Consider the following 15,438-nt stretch of genomic DNA (forward strand, 5'->3'; position numbering starts at 1 on the left):
ATCATTACTATAACCATAATCACTATCATCATCATCTTAATATCAACTACCAATTTTTATCTATGAAATCAAAACTCACCAAAACATCACCATGATATCCATTGAAATCTATTATTCTTTTTTTTTCCCCCCTTAAGATAGAGGTGTTTCAGGCCTTTCCACTTCTGGAATTAAAAGCTGCATAATGCACAGCGATACTTTCATCCTACATTTTCCATATATAGCAAGACCCGTTTTGACACACAAAGGCAAACTGTTGAATGAGGCACTCAATTAACAATGAAACAAAGTGAAATGTTTAGTTTATAATAATGTCTCACACAAGGCCAATTCCAACAGTGACCTTCAAGTGAAGCTGTTCAGTCTTTTTGCTGCAAGACCATTCCATTGTGCTTTGTAATTAATTTCACACATGGATATTGATGACAGGATTCCAACAGAGATTCAGCAGCACCTTAGAAAATCTGTCCCCATCCAGTGAGCCAAGGGGCTGGCTTGATGAGCTCCATCAGCTAGGATAATTATTATGAATAAGGAGGTGTGTCACCTCCCTGTAGAGTGTAGAGGTACCCGTACTGAATTACACACAAGTCATACAGAAGTCAGTCCACTGGAACAACTAAGAGCCCCTCAGTAAATGCAAATAGCCAAATACAACATGGCGGATGCTGTCCAATCAGAAAATTTGGAAAGCCAGATAAGGAAGTGAAGAATTGTAAGTGCGAAGAGCCAAGAGAAGGGCCAAGCCCAGGCCAGGGGCCAAGAAGAGTCCCTGCCAATTTTCTAGGAGCAGTCACTGTTCAAATATTTAATAACTCCCAAGTATTCTTTTCCCTCTTTTTACTATTTTATCTCCCATCTTGCCAAGTAGATCCTACTCTACGTTGCGCTAAGAGCTCCTTTTTTACAAGTCTAAAACTCCAACCTCCAAGTAGATTTGGATAATACACTGGGAAAGAAGCCACACAGTTTAATATTTTAGACTCTTGAGCACACCAAAGATCCATCCAGTTCCATACCGTCAAGACAATCTTTCATGGGAAAAAAGGAACAAAATGGAAGTATCAATATAGAAAGAGAACCGTATCTCAAATAATAAAAGACACTTACCTGACGACTCCCTCAAAAAGTTACTTCGTGCAAATCAAATGAAGAAAAATACATTAGGGAAGAATATTCCTTAATGAAAATTCACTACGGATATTACTGTAATGAGAATAACAGTCCCCTCAGGGCTTCCTTGCGGACAATCATGATTCACATACAGGGTACACTTACCGTCAAGAAAGGTACAAGTAAACATTATATGGAGATATGAATACAACCATTTAAATATTTCTTAATTCTAGATTGTTTATTATTTGGCACTTCTGGGGAAAGACTCACAAATCAAGTGGAGAAGTACTGAGATGTCCCTGGTGGTATTTCGGTGGAGAAAATCATGTGCCGACACAGCCTGGCAATCACAGTTCTGTTGTAAAAATCAGTTTCACTTACCTAGAAAGAGAAAGAGAGCAAGAGACAGAGAGAAATTTAAATAGAATTCTTTGGAATCTAAAAGTCCTGTTTGTTCCTGGCTTCCCTTTTCCTTCCTTTTAATATTCTCTTTACTCTTCAGGAAAGAACGTCATCAGCATCTCAGCACTGGTATCAAAGTTCATGGGGACACAACGGAACCATGACACTTATCCTTGGCAATGGACAATACCAAGGCCTACCTCACCCCCTTTAGGTCTTGGTCTGTAGGGGTCTCAGTAAGAAAATACCTTTCAGAATGGAAAGGCACGTGTCAGTGCTACTTGGGTTAGAGGTGTACCTTGAGGGTCTCTCCTCGTCTTGCTCCCCCTTGCCTTTGACGTTCTACATGATGCCACTTCATTAGACCCCAGCTACCGTATCCCTTTCTGCCATTCAGTCCTGCTATCCTGGCTGTCCAATCTTGTGCTTTGGGTTTAGTAATAACCTCCTTTATCGAGCACTTATACATGTTTCAAGGTCAAAATAAGTGTTTCTTCCATGTGCCCAGCACCCCGCATTCATGCATTCATTGCTAGAACAATAGTTATGGCACCGCCCTGCAGTTAACTTTTCATTTGAATGCCATTTGCTAGAATCTGAGTTCCCTTGAGAACAAAATCTGCATCATATTCCACTTTTTCATTTTTCAGAGCATGATCTGGGATATGAAACATTTCATAAATACTAGTGAATGAAGATATGCAATAAATAATAAGCGAAGGGAGCTTGAGTCAGAGCAAAATAAAATACATATTTTTTTAATTTTTAAAACTAAATAAGGGAGTTGACAGCCTGGGGTGACTTCAAAATCTGGGTTTTTAATGAGAGGCCTAAAGGGGTGCCCTATTCCTTCTTGCTCAACGTTTCAGGTTAGGAAATAAACCACAAATGATACAGAAGCTCTGGGCCAGAACATTAAATTTTTTCAAGGACCAAACATGGTGCTTGGTGCTAGGTTCGCTTGAAGATCAGAGTGGCTCTACTCAAAAGTGTCCATGTCGTGTGGCTGACAATGATTTCATTCAAATGACCTGACTCTGGAATCTTTGCTTTCCTCAAATGTAAATGGGAGTCACCATATCTGGCCTTTCTAAATCACATTTTTAACTTTTTATTTAAAAAATATCAGAAGCACCTAGCCAAATACAAATCTGTACATTGTGCCTCTTGGAGCCTTCTCCCAGCTTCCTCCAGTGGTGGCATCATATACAACTCCAGTATGTATCAAAATCAGGAAACCTCCTTTGTTGAATCAATGAGATGATGGAAATAAATATCACACTGGTGGTATTTTTTAGGTTAATTATTCTTTCCTCTCCATTTATTTATTAAAGTATTACCAAATGCTAGATATTATACTGAACCCTCGAGATAACATTTGCGATCAAAAGCAGCCAGTCCCACACCTTCATGGACTTTATGTACAACAAGAGAACATAGAAAGATGGGAGAATGAAAATGTTATGCATTAAACTTAATTTGTATAAGAATTAAAAGCCAGGAATATCTAATTCAGGCCAGAACAGAGGATGATGTGATCAGATAAGCCTTCCCAAAGTATATTTTAAATTCAGACTCAAATCTGAAGGTGAACCAAGTAAAAAACAGTAAAAATATATACAGGTGAAAGGAAGAGTATATATGGAGGCAAAGAAAAAAATTAAAAACCTGGCCCATTTTAGTTTGTACATATTTGGTTTTAATAGTTCAGCAGTGGCATTTTTATATGTTTTGAAATAATAATCCTGCATAACTGTATGAATGTTGTAGTGAAGAGATAAACATAAAGAGAAGGAGGGTTTAAATAAAATAGGACTCAACAGACCAGGATCAGGATTTTGAATTTATTTTATGAGCAACTGGGGTGCAGGGATATGTTTTAAACAGAGGAGCATCAATAATCAAAATTGGCATATCCCGGATGCTTAGAGAGAAATGGATTTGATGGGGCGAATGTGGGGTAGAGGTAGGCAGATCAATCAGAGGTCGAGGCATTAAGCCAGGCAAGACATTACAGAAGGTTAGCGAAGACGATGGAGAAGAGTGGGAAGATTGTTTCTATGATGGAATCGACTTAATCTGGAAAAAAGCTGTATATAGGTATAAAAAGGAGCTATTGATAAAGCAGATAATGATGTTTCTAGCTTGATCAACACAAGGTGGTACAATTCAAGCGAGCTATGATAGTGAAAGCACTTTGTAAACTGTAAATGCTACTAAAATGCATTTTCCCATATACAGAATATGCACAATATATGCATACACAATTCTCAAAAAAGGTTAGAAAAACGAGTGGCCTGCTTTTGAAAAAGTTCAGTGCATGGCTCCTAGTAGTGTATCATGATTGGCTTGTAGCACCATTGAGTAATGCCAGACAATCCAATAAGGGAATCAAGAACAAGGAGGTGTTTCCATTAGAACGCGCTCTAATAAACACACAAACACATGCACATATGTTCACACACAATAGCCAACCTAGAGCAGAATTAAACTTGCTCAAGTACCCAACAAATTCGTTCAAAAAAAAAAAAAACTGGAGTAGAGAGGTATTTTTCATTTAAGAATGGAAATTAATCCAAAATGCAAAAGAAAAATTGCTCAAGAGATTGGTAATTAAATAGACCATCATGCTTATTACTTTTCAGCATATCATTTAAATAAATATCAATCAACCGACCTTATACCTGCCACTGTTTGGTGACTTAAAGGAAATTAGTGATGTCATCGGTCTCTAGATGCCAGAGATCAATTAGACTATTGTTTTTCATTAAAATGATTTGTTATTTGTGTACTGTCTGATTCCCCCTACTTGATTACATGTTGCTTGAGACTTGGGAGACATACCTTGCTTCTCTTGAAATTCTGCATAGGGCATAGCAAAATGCCTTGCATGTAAGAGGCACTCAAGAATATTGTTGAATTTTAGGAACTTCATTAGAAATGCACTCGGTTATACAAATGATTTATTTTCAACCTAATAGTATTGGTAGTGATTACTTTAAGAGAGTGTTAGTGTTGGTAAGGTACTTTGTCAACTTTTCAGGAAAACATCGTTTCTCTTAAGTCGACAAAGGTAATTTATCAGAGGGGAGTAAGAAAAGAAAGAAGTTGCTTTGAACGTATTCCAAAAAAATGAATTTCTTTGAAGTAACAGACTTATTAGCGTTACTGATTCATAAAATATGCCTAACACAAAACCTCGAAGACATTCACACAATTGTGTTATTTTTGGAAGTTTCTCTTCAGCATCTATTGCCAATCCCCTCTTTTAACTCAAAGCAAATCCTTAATGAGTCTGACTTTGGGGGAGGAATGTGCAGAGGAAACTAGAGCCAGCAAAACCACGTTGTTATTAATGGTGTTGTTATTATCACTATTAATTTAATTATTATTGGTGGGGAACCACTCTACTTCTCACTTGACATATCGATGGTGCTCATACTCCCTCCATTGTAGCCCAGCATGATTGCAAAGTCTTGCCCCCTCTCTCACCTAACTCATTTCAAACAACTGAGAAGTTCATATGACTCCTTGTCTTGTTCCAACCTTCACCTTATCGTTCATTGGTTTCCTGCGATGGCATAACCAAAACCATAGGGTAGGAGACACAAAAGATGGCTGTCCTACCATTGATGTGGACGTGGTGTGGACCTGTTGGTGCCAGAAAAGCTTGGAAAGAGAACAGCAGCAAAACTGGTGAGGACAGAGTATCTGGTAAATCTAGCTTGGCCTGCATTTCACATTGTTCTGTAAAATGTGTTTTCTATCCTGATGACATGCTACAATTCCTCTGATCTTTGAACAAATTACAATCTGCTTTTATGAATGGCGTACAGTTAGATATTTAGTGGTAATATTCCTCAGTTTTTTTTTTTTTATAAAGAACCCCTGAGGTGCTCACCAATATTCTTCGCACCAGAAACTTAGGTGGTCCTGACCCAGAAAAGGCCTTTCAAATGTGGACTGGTGAATGCATCGTTGCGAGGCTTATTAAAAATCCATAGACTCTCTGGATAAAAAGTTGGAAACAAACACAATTAAAGTGGTGGAAACTGTAATTGATGCAGGTTAATCTACCCCACATCTTCTGAGAATGGCCCTGCTCCTACAGCTTAATATTATATACGAGTTGTTATGGCAACTTGATGGTGTTGGGCTATGGGAAATCAGATGCCATTTATGAACTGGACAAGTAGTGCAAATATTTAACTACATACAGTTTACCAAAAAATATAAACCAGAAGTATGAGCAAGGGTGTTGCCATATGAAAGGAGGCTAAGCTTATAGAAACTTTTGCAAAACAAACAAACAAGCAAATCTCAGTGAACTATGACTGGTTGTTACTGTGCCACCTTCTCTTGAGGTACTGGTAGGCAGTACAGGGCCAGCACACTCTCCTCCAATTTTATAAGCAAATCTTACAATCTAAAGAGATAAATGCCTAATTTAATTCATTTAATTACCCTGGTGGCTTTAGGGAAGGTACAGCTCTTTTCTTTTTTATAAATTTATTTTTTATTGGTGTTCAATTTGCCAACAAATAGATTAACACCCAATGCTCATCCCATCAAGTGACCCCCTCAATGCCCGTCACCCAGTCACCCCACCCCCCGCCCACCTCCCCTTCCACCACCCCTAGTTCGTTTCCCAGAGTTAGGAGTCTCTCATTCTGTCTCCCTTTCTGATATTTCCCACCATTTTTTCTCCTTTCCCCTTTATTCCCTTTCGCTATTTTTCATATTCCCCAAATGAATGAGAACATATAATGTTTGTCCTTCTCTGATTGACTTATTTCACTCAGCATAATACCCTGCAGTTCCATCCACGTTGAAGCAAATGGTGGGTATTTGTCGTTTCTAATGGCTGAGGAATATTCCATTGGGGAAGGTACAGCTCTTGAGGATGAAGGCAGCACCCTAGGTCTAGGAACAACTAATGACTACATTATTCAAAATGGCTCGGCAGAGAAGCTTCCATGACTCAGTAGACTAAAAGTAGCCACTTCCATCTTATCATTTATTTGATACCTTTAATATTTTTCAGGTTGGCAATAAGAGAAAAAAACTAAGATTTCAAGGCTGAAAGAGCTAGTTTTCAATCTTGAGATGGTGGGGAAACAATTGTAGTTTAATAATCTCTTTGGCATTAGTATAGTTCCCAGGTAGCAAGGCAAAGGATCCTTTTCCTAAATTTAGTCTGGAGCTTTTCTTAAGTCATAGCAGACTTAAGAACCCAGGCATAGGAGAAAAGAGAGAAAAGAAAAGAGCAAATGTCCTCACCTAGCTTTAACTCTTTCTTATAATGCAGTATCTCACCAGCCAGGTCATGTGTGCAAATACTTATGGTTGTAGCAGCAAAAATTCAGTTGACCCAAGGAAGAGGCTTTTAGGGTCATGTAATTATTGCTGATTAGTCATATGAAGAGGTTGAGTGAGAAATATTATCCTTTCTCTTGTCCAAAATGGTACATTATAGATCCTGCCTGAGTTCATAGAAGAATAGCAAGCTGGTAAACATAAAAGACCCCTACAAAGAAATCAACATTATCTACACTGTGAAAAGTGGAGCACCAATTCAAAACCATAGCTATGGTAGAGGTTCCAAGATATTTCTGGAACTACACCTATTCAAGACAAAAAAAAAAAAAAAAATCATTCTTGGTAAAACTGAGTATAACCAAGCTGCATATATATCTTTTGAATGGACATATACAGCACCAAAACATCCCCCTCAATAACATTCTGCTTAAATGAAATAAAACTGCCAGTACACACATGTGATCCTCACAGTAAGAAGCGGCTTTAGTTGCCGGTTTCAACTCCTGCTGGGCAAGGAAGTTTGGTGCAAGAGGATGAATTTATTTTTTAATTTCTTAAAAATATTATTTATTTCTTTTCATAATCCCTACACCCATTGTGGGGCTCAAACTCATGACCCCAGATAGAGTCACATGCTCTTCTAACTGAACCAGCCAGGCACCCCAGAAGAGGATGAATTTGAGGCCAACAAAGCCCCAAAGACAGTTTAGCCAACTGCTCCAGATTTAGATCTAAAAGGAGTCTAAACAACAGCTCTAATGCGAACCCTTCATACCCTAATCTTATTTCCTTTCATTCAAAATGGAAATGAAGGAGATTATGTGACACAGTTGATTATTGATACCTTCAAACATCTGCTTATACTACATTGAGTTCTAGCCAGGAAAACCTCCCTGCATTTTCTTCTCCTAGGGCCTTTCAACTGTCTTCTAGAAATAGCTATCAGCAAAAGTTCTGTTTCATAAATGTATTTTTGGCTGAATTATTAATTGAAATGAAAACAAGATTTTAATGGGCATAAAAGTCATTTGTAAATGAGATAAAAATGTTCTAGGCATTGCCTGTCTAGATGCAGACCTAAAGCAAAAGCACTATGACAGTTTACGATTATTATGCACATTAGTGCAATCTAGTTGGCTCCCAATTCCTAGAGTAGAGTTCCCCTGTTTGCATAAATGTCTCTCCTGGTTGTTTGCTTTTCATTGCATTTATGTGAAAAGCCCCAAGGATAGTTTTTTTTTTTTTTTTTCCTTCTGATTAATCCCACACATTAGGTTACTGCAACATTATCTCTCATTGGAGCCATCATAAATGTCTTGCTCCTTCTTTGTTCCTGGATTGGGAAGAAAATCCTACAACTGTGGCTCAGTTCTCCAAACTGAGTTTCTTATAAAGGCCAATTCAGGACCCTTAACTACCTAATTTACCTCCTTTGATTCATTTTCTATTTCCACCCCCCTCCCCAAATTGGCCATTCTACTCCAGCCACACTGGCTTCCTTACTCTGCCATTAACCCCCAGCCACATATCACTTTAAGATATTTGGATTGGCCGTTACCTCTGATTGGACCAGTATTCCCTAGATATATGTATGACAAGATTCTGTCATTCCCTTCAAGCCTTGCATGGATATGTACTCTGACTGCCTCTTTTCATACTGACATCTGACCCCAACCACTGCTTTGAACTCTTAGTCTCTTAGCTAGCTCCACTTTTTGTTTTATTCCTAGCACTTTTCACTTATAACCATTAGTTTATTTATTTTTTTTATTTCTGCCCTCCCTACAAACAGACTAAATACCCACACACATATAGAAGGTAAATGTATATATAAATTATAAATATAGAAGGTAAATGTATATATAAATTATAAATATATAAAAGGTACATATATGTGGAGGGGCACATGTACATCTCCATAAATATTTGTTAAATGAATTCATGAAACAGTGGGTTTCTTGGTGATTCTGTTACTTCTATCTTCAAACTTCAAATCGATCAAATTCTATCCATTCCAAAGAATAAATTATTACTGGCCCTTCCCTCTCCCAGAACACGTATGTCCCTCTTGGCACCCAAATCCTTGTCTTTTGCTAATCCTGATTTTTCTTCTCTCCTATAGTATTGTTAGCTCTGTTTTCTTTATTTATTATTAATCAAGTCTTCAAATCTCACTGTCAGTAACTATAGCAAGAAGGTTGTATCCCTGACAGAAAACAAGATTAAATCGTGAATGTGTAGAATTGAAGGAAATCGAGGGACTATCTTTTCTGATCTCATTACCTATCAACCAATCAATGGGAATCTCTTCTCACTGACATGGAATTCTAACACACAAGTCACCCAAGCTGGAAAACATCAAAGATTAATCCTTTCTCTTGCATGCAAACCATGTAATTTAGTAATAGCTACTCAACCACCATTGACCTGCTAATTAATCCATAGATTTCTTTGTTGTTGTGCCTTTAATCATTTCTACTGATAACTGAGTCACTTTAGAAATACTCATTCTCTCCTCAGACTCACCAACTAAATGCTACTAGCGTCTGTAGTAATAAAACACTGAAATATATTGACTCCCTGCCAACTTGTTCTTTCTCTTCCTTTCTTTTCTATGTCAGCTGGTGCTACTATGCAGATGGAATACAGAGAGAGGAAATGAGCAGCTAGTAAATGAGTAGTTTGTGTCACAGGTGAGGGTGAAAAATGATTCGTCATCTGGGTCAAGAAACAAGTTGGTCCTGCTCTCTCTGAATTGAAGATTTATCTGTCCTTTCGACTTCCCATCAGTAATTTCAAATCAGCCTGAAAATAACTGGTTGGGACCTTATTCCCGGAGTCCCTTTTTCTGAAAACACATGATTGATTCTCATCTTCTACCATCAAGCAACAAGTGATGTACATTTTCTGATGGGGCCATATTTGCATGTGGTGATTCACACAGTGTCTACTGAAAATGCTAGTAATGTGGTGACCCTACATCCTTTGATTTGAAAGGAGCTCAATTGTATCCACTGCCTGAATAACAATTGAAGCGCTGACTTCTATTTTCTGATCTGGCATTCATCTCCTGTGTGTCTTTGAAAGTGTCAGTTCACCTCTCTGAGCTGCAGTAGCCGGAATGGAAAGAACTGGTTACTCATCTGCCTCATTGATGAGTTTCTGTTTTGTCACATACAAGAGACAATTCACACCAACTATTATGATTTCCTCTGAAATATCATGTAGAGCTTATTTCTCATCCAATGTTTGATAGAAAAAGAACTGAGATGTTAAATGGCACACTTGCTCTAGACCTCTAGTTACTGTAATCAAAATGAGTGGCTCTATCAAGCCACCTTTATGCATCATTAGCAAAGAGACTAGAGAAAATTGTGCTTACTATGTAGTCTTCCTTTACAGAAATTACTTTTGCACCCATTTGGATTTCCCAGCTACTTAGGCCATCTTAGAGTACAGCCAGAAATTTTAAGCCTGCTTGCATAGAAGCACTGCTACCAAGGAAAGGCCTATCCATTTGGAGGTCACATGAGGCTCTATTCATGAGAACAGAAGAATTTTCATTAATAACCAGGAGGGAGGGACCCAGCATCACATGACCAATAGCTAGTGTGACTGATTTTCTAACAACGGACAAAATATCCAGTGAGCAGTTCCCTTTTCAAGATGGTTTATGAGATTATACCTTCATTTCAAATAATATCTTCTAAAGTCAAACACATTTTTAGTGTACCTTGTTAGAGCCGACTCTTTCCAGTTAACAGTCTCTTTGATTTTGACATTGATCATTTCTAAATGTTAACTTTATCCCCCAAACAGAGTTTTACCATCACTGAACATATTTAAATGAATGTGCCTAGAGGAGATTCTAAAAAGAGAATTCTGGAGATGTTTTGAATATTATAGCAGAATAAGGGCACATGCTCCTAGATGCATGGTTCTTATAGTTCTTTCTCCTTGAAGCAGTGCATTTTGAGAATGAAGAACACATTTGGAGCTGGACTCTTAGTTTAAACCTTTCCATAGGAATTTGTTAGTCCTACTGACAAGCAAATTATTTAACCTATCTGGGGTTTATTACACTTATCTTTATGTATTTTTAAAAGATTATTTATTTATTTATTCATGACACACAGAGAGGGGCGGGGTGGGGGTGGGGGCAGAGACACAGGCAGAGGGAGTAGCAGGCCCCATGCCGGGAGCCCGATGTGGGACTTGATCCCGGGTCTCCAGGATCATGCCCTGGGCCCAAGGCAGGTGCTAAACCACTGAGCCACCCAGGCATCCCCTATACTTATCTTTAAATAAAGATAGGATAGAAGTCAACTTATAAGGTTATCATAAGAGAAAAGGATTTGATCTATGTAAAACACTAGAACAGAATCTTTCATGAGATAAAAAATGAGAATGTTACCTCTTTTATGTATTATTACTATGAAAATTCTTATTTCCCAGACACCGAAGATGACTTGCAAAGTGTCACTCCACAGAAGAGGTAAAGGAATCTATGACTAGAAGCTATGTCTTGAGGATCCAGCCAAAAAGATTTATTCTTCGCTACCGCCAATCTGCCCGCACTTATATATCCAAAAACCTCAAGAAAATCACACGACAGAGACTCAGATGATAATAAAGTGCAAGGGATTTAGTGGGTGGAAAAAAAAAAACTGTCTCTTGAAGAAATAGCTATGACACTAAACACTGCTTCAGAGATATTTGATCTTTATTTTCCATAGAAGCTTAAGATAAGTGACAGGGCTCTGAACCTGCAGTGGGGCTTTAAAACTGTCAGGATCTGGTGTTTTTGTATTGAGCATCTTTCAACAACTCAAGTGGAATAAATTATTACTTATCTTGCCCTCTGACTGCCAATGGTTTGTGAACGTAGAAGGAAGTCCCCAAGTAGAAATACCCTACTCCAGGTCCTAGAGAACAAACCTAGGGAAAGCAGATACATGAGATCACTATCACCAGACCTCATGTTTACAAAAACAAGGAGAGTAAAAACCATGTGGCTAGCATTTCATTTTCCAACCAAATGTAGACTAGTCATCATCGATAGTTTCTATAATTTCATAATGATAGATTGCAAGTGATACTGTAGGAACTTATACACGACAAAATTCATCTGACACTGCCCTATATACTGCACTGGCCTCATATTTTATTATTTTGCCATTGACAAGTGAAAATGTCATCTTGAACTTGTATTTGGAAACATTCCTCTACATGCTACTCTTACACGATCTCAGCAGAAGGGTTAGTTTAGCTTTGTCTGGGTGCTTCAGTCTCCCTATTTACACAAAGAACACTATTATCTACATACCACATCCCTGGCTTTTTCTCATCCTCCTTAAATGTTTTGTCACACGGTATCAACCTCTGGTTTTTGCGTTGCTGCCCTGATGGTGTTCTCCGAGGTCATGAATCACTCTTTCCTCCCTTTAGGAACTCCAGTTCTTCTTCTTGACCTCTCCTGTGAACTTTCTCTGGGGTATAATCACTGACTCTCTACACCCCTTTACTGCTTCTTCTGGAAGGGCTCTTATATTTTCTTTGTTCATATTGTATCCTAAGGCAAATGACCTCTAATTTTTTTTCTGTCTAGCACCAGCCTCACACAAGGATCCTGAACCCACTGGATAGCTATTCCTTGGGAATGTAATATCATTTCAAGCTCATATTTATAACTACTTCAATCTGCCCCCCAAGATTACCCCATTCTGGCCAATGCGGAAATTTTTCTAGGTCACTAGAGTTAAAATTTAAGAGAAACTTAAGTGTCCCATTTTCCATTGCATCCCAATATCTGAATAGGCTATTATTTCTCTAAATTTTCTTTTAATGCTTTATGTCTTCTATCAATGACCTGATCTCATTATATTTAAATTTTTGCTGGTGACTCATGACTATCCATAGCTACCCCTTCTCTGTATCACCTCCATGTTACCTCCATCAACAAAACTGACATATTTTAAACATTTTGATTTAGTAACTCTCCTCAATAAGAAATTATAGTGCTCCATCTTTTTTGTTTGTTTTTCAGATCAAATATGAAGTCCTTGTGCTGGTACTTTATGCCCTACTGGAGTCTTGCACTCATATCTCCCATGGCCTCCAGAGAAGATCAATTCTTCTCCCATTAGTCGGATCATTTCCCAAGCTCATTCCTGCCTATGAGCCCTTACTCAGCCCTTTCTCCCACCTAGAATGCCCTAAATCCTTTCTTCTAAACCAACAAATCTCTGTCATGAACTTTCCTTGTCTCCGTCAATTCAGACAGCCTTCTCTGTTAAAAAAAAAAAAAAATTAACTCCTCTGGGCTAACAATTTTAAGTTTGTTGTTCATTGTGTAGATACTATTCTTACAGCAACTTTTCCATTCAAAAGAGGAGACGAGTCTCCATCGTTTCTTATTATCCATAGTGCCTAATTTTGAACTGGGCTTCTAAATGAGAAACCAGCAGTTTACCCATAGATTACTAGCTATAAAATATTTTTTTAATAAAAAAATAGGGCTTTAGTGATCATGTCCATTTAAATGCATCTTGTATATAGAGTTGTAAGAATGGAGAATAAACTAGATAGACAGGGAAAACATAAGTGAGATGTCCCAGCTCAGCTCTCAGTTGCTCATGTGGTATTCCTTAGTATGGAAGGACACCAGGAACTGTCCAATGATTAGAGATAGACTCATACACTATTAAGCTGTGATCTAATTGTGCAGAGACTACTCTCCCCTACCCTCTGCTCTATATCTCCAGCACCTAGCACAGAACCCATCCAGGTTGGACTCAATAAATCTAGCTCACTCAAATAAATTCAATTTGTCATATCGAGGCAAATTGCATACCAAACTCTAGAAATTCTTGCCTATATAATCTAGTATTCATTACCAGTACTGAATTTAGGAAACTCACCACTTTACTCTCTTGACAACTAGGACATTTTCCTAGTTCTGGTGTTCTGTTAACTTTATTTCTTGCTTTCATCATTTTTTTACAGCTTTACTGAAGTGTAGTTGACAAATAAAATTATAAGATTTAAAGTGTACAACTTGATGATTTAATACACAGTACCGGTATACTGATAACAATAGATTATAGGGGGAAACTATATAATCCAATGATCCCACTTCAGGTATATATTCAAAATAAAGAATTTCTAAGAGATATCTATATTCCCATGTTCATAGCAGCATTATTTTTAACAGCCAATGTTTGGAAGCAACTGAAGTATCCATCAATGGATGAATGGATAAAGAAAATGTAGTATACACACACACAACACACATATACACACACACACACAGAGGTTATCATTTAGCCTTAAAAAATAAGGAAATCCTATCATCTGCAACAACATGGATAAACAGAAGACATTCTGCTAAATGAAATGAGCCATAAAGAGAAAGACAAATATCACATGGCATCGCTTATATGTAGAATCTGCGCAAGGGGTAGGGCAGGGTTGGGGGGAGAAGGAAACATGGAAAAGGAGAGTAGGTTGCCAGGGAAGAAATATGTAGAAGTTGGTAAAAGGATATAAATTTTCAGATACAATATAGATAAGGTCTGAGAATCTAATGTATAATGTGGTGATTATGGTTGATAATATTGTATTATATAACTAAAATTTGTGAGAGTAAAACTTACATCTTCTCAATATTAAAAAAAAGGTAAATGCAGGAGGCAATGGATGTATTAATTAACCCAATGGGGGAGAATCCTCTCATAACATATATGTATATTAAATCATCCAGCTGTATACTTTGATTCCTACAATTTTATTTGTCAATTATATCTCAACAAAGCTGGATAAAGATTATAGAAAGCAAGAAAGGTAGTTAACAAAACACTACAGCCAGGCAAATGTCCCAGCTGTCAGGAAGGTAAAGTGGTGAATTTCCTAAGTTCAGGGCCAAATTATAGAAATTTAGAAAATTTAGAAAATAGAAAATTCTAGGGAAAATAATTAAATGAAGATTTCTAGATATGTGCTGGTTAATGAATTCAACAAATATTAACTGACATATCTCTATGTTACCAAGTACATGATGGTAAAAGAAACAAGATGTTCACTCTAATGGAGCTTATATTAAAGAGAGACAGCTTAGAAAAAAAATTAGAAAAGAAATCAGTAAATAGCAGGTGTCAATAGGTAACTCAAAGTAATGTTGAAGCTTAGAAATAGGAATCTTGGTAGTAAAATAGGATACTATCAGTCTGCTGTGCTACTGGTTTCAGCAGGGAATTTGACTTTGTCTCCTATGATATCTTGAAAAATAAGATGGTGAAATGTGACCCATGATTTTCACTGCACTTGAAAAAGGTTCTTTCCCATTCAACATTCAATATGCTGTCAAATTTGCAGGTGACACAAAGTTGAAAGTAGTATCTAATACAGCAGAAGACAGGAGCAAGAATCAAAATAATCTTGACAAGTTGGAAAACCAACAAGAAGAAATGTAATAAGAGTAAATATAAAGTCCTATATTTGGCTATGGACAAAGATTTTTTAAACAGGATATAGAAGGCAATAACTTCTAAAGAAAATAAGATGATAAGTTTCATCAACACTGGGAACAATGTTCATGAACAG

The 15,438-nt window shown here is 37.4% G+C and overlaps 1 long non-coding RNA gene across 1 annotated transcript in view; it reads right to left on the reverse strand.

Annotated features, from left to right (window-relative positions):
* The window catches only part of LOC111093712, a 532,261-nt gene extending 530,764 nt beyond the window's left edge, over window positions 1–1,497 (reverse strand). Inside the window, exon 1 of the long non-coding RNA XR_005383084.1 lies at window positions 1,387–1,497. This is a non-coding gene — a long non-coding RNA (uncharacterized LOC111093712). The remainder of the gene's footprint in view (window positions 1–1,386) is intronic.
* Window positions 1,498–15,438: the final 13,941 nt, after the last annotated feature.

The sequence above is a fragment of the Canis lupus genome, chromosome 33, assembly GCF_011100685.1.
Source record: "Canis lupus familiaris isolate Mischka breed German Shepherd chromosome 33, alternate assembly UU_Cfam_GSD_1.0, whole genome shotgun sequence".
Classification (NCBI taxonomy): Eukaryota; Metazoa; Chordata; class Mammalia; order Carnivora; family Canidae; genus Canis; species Canis lupus.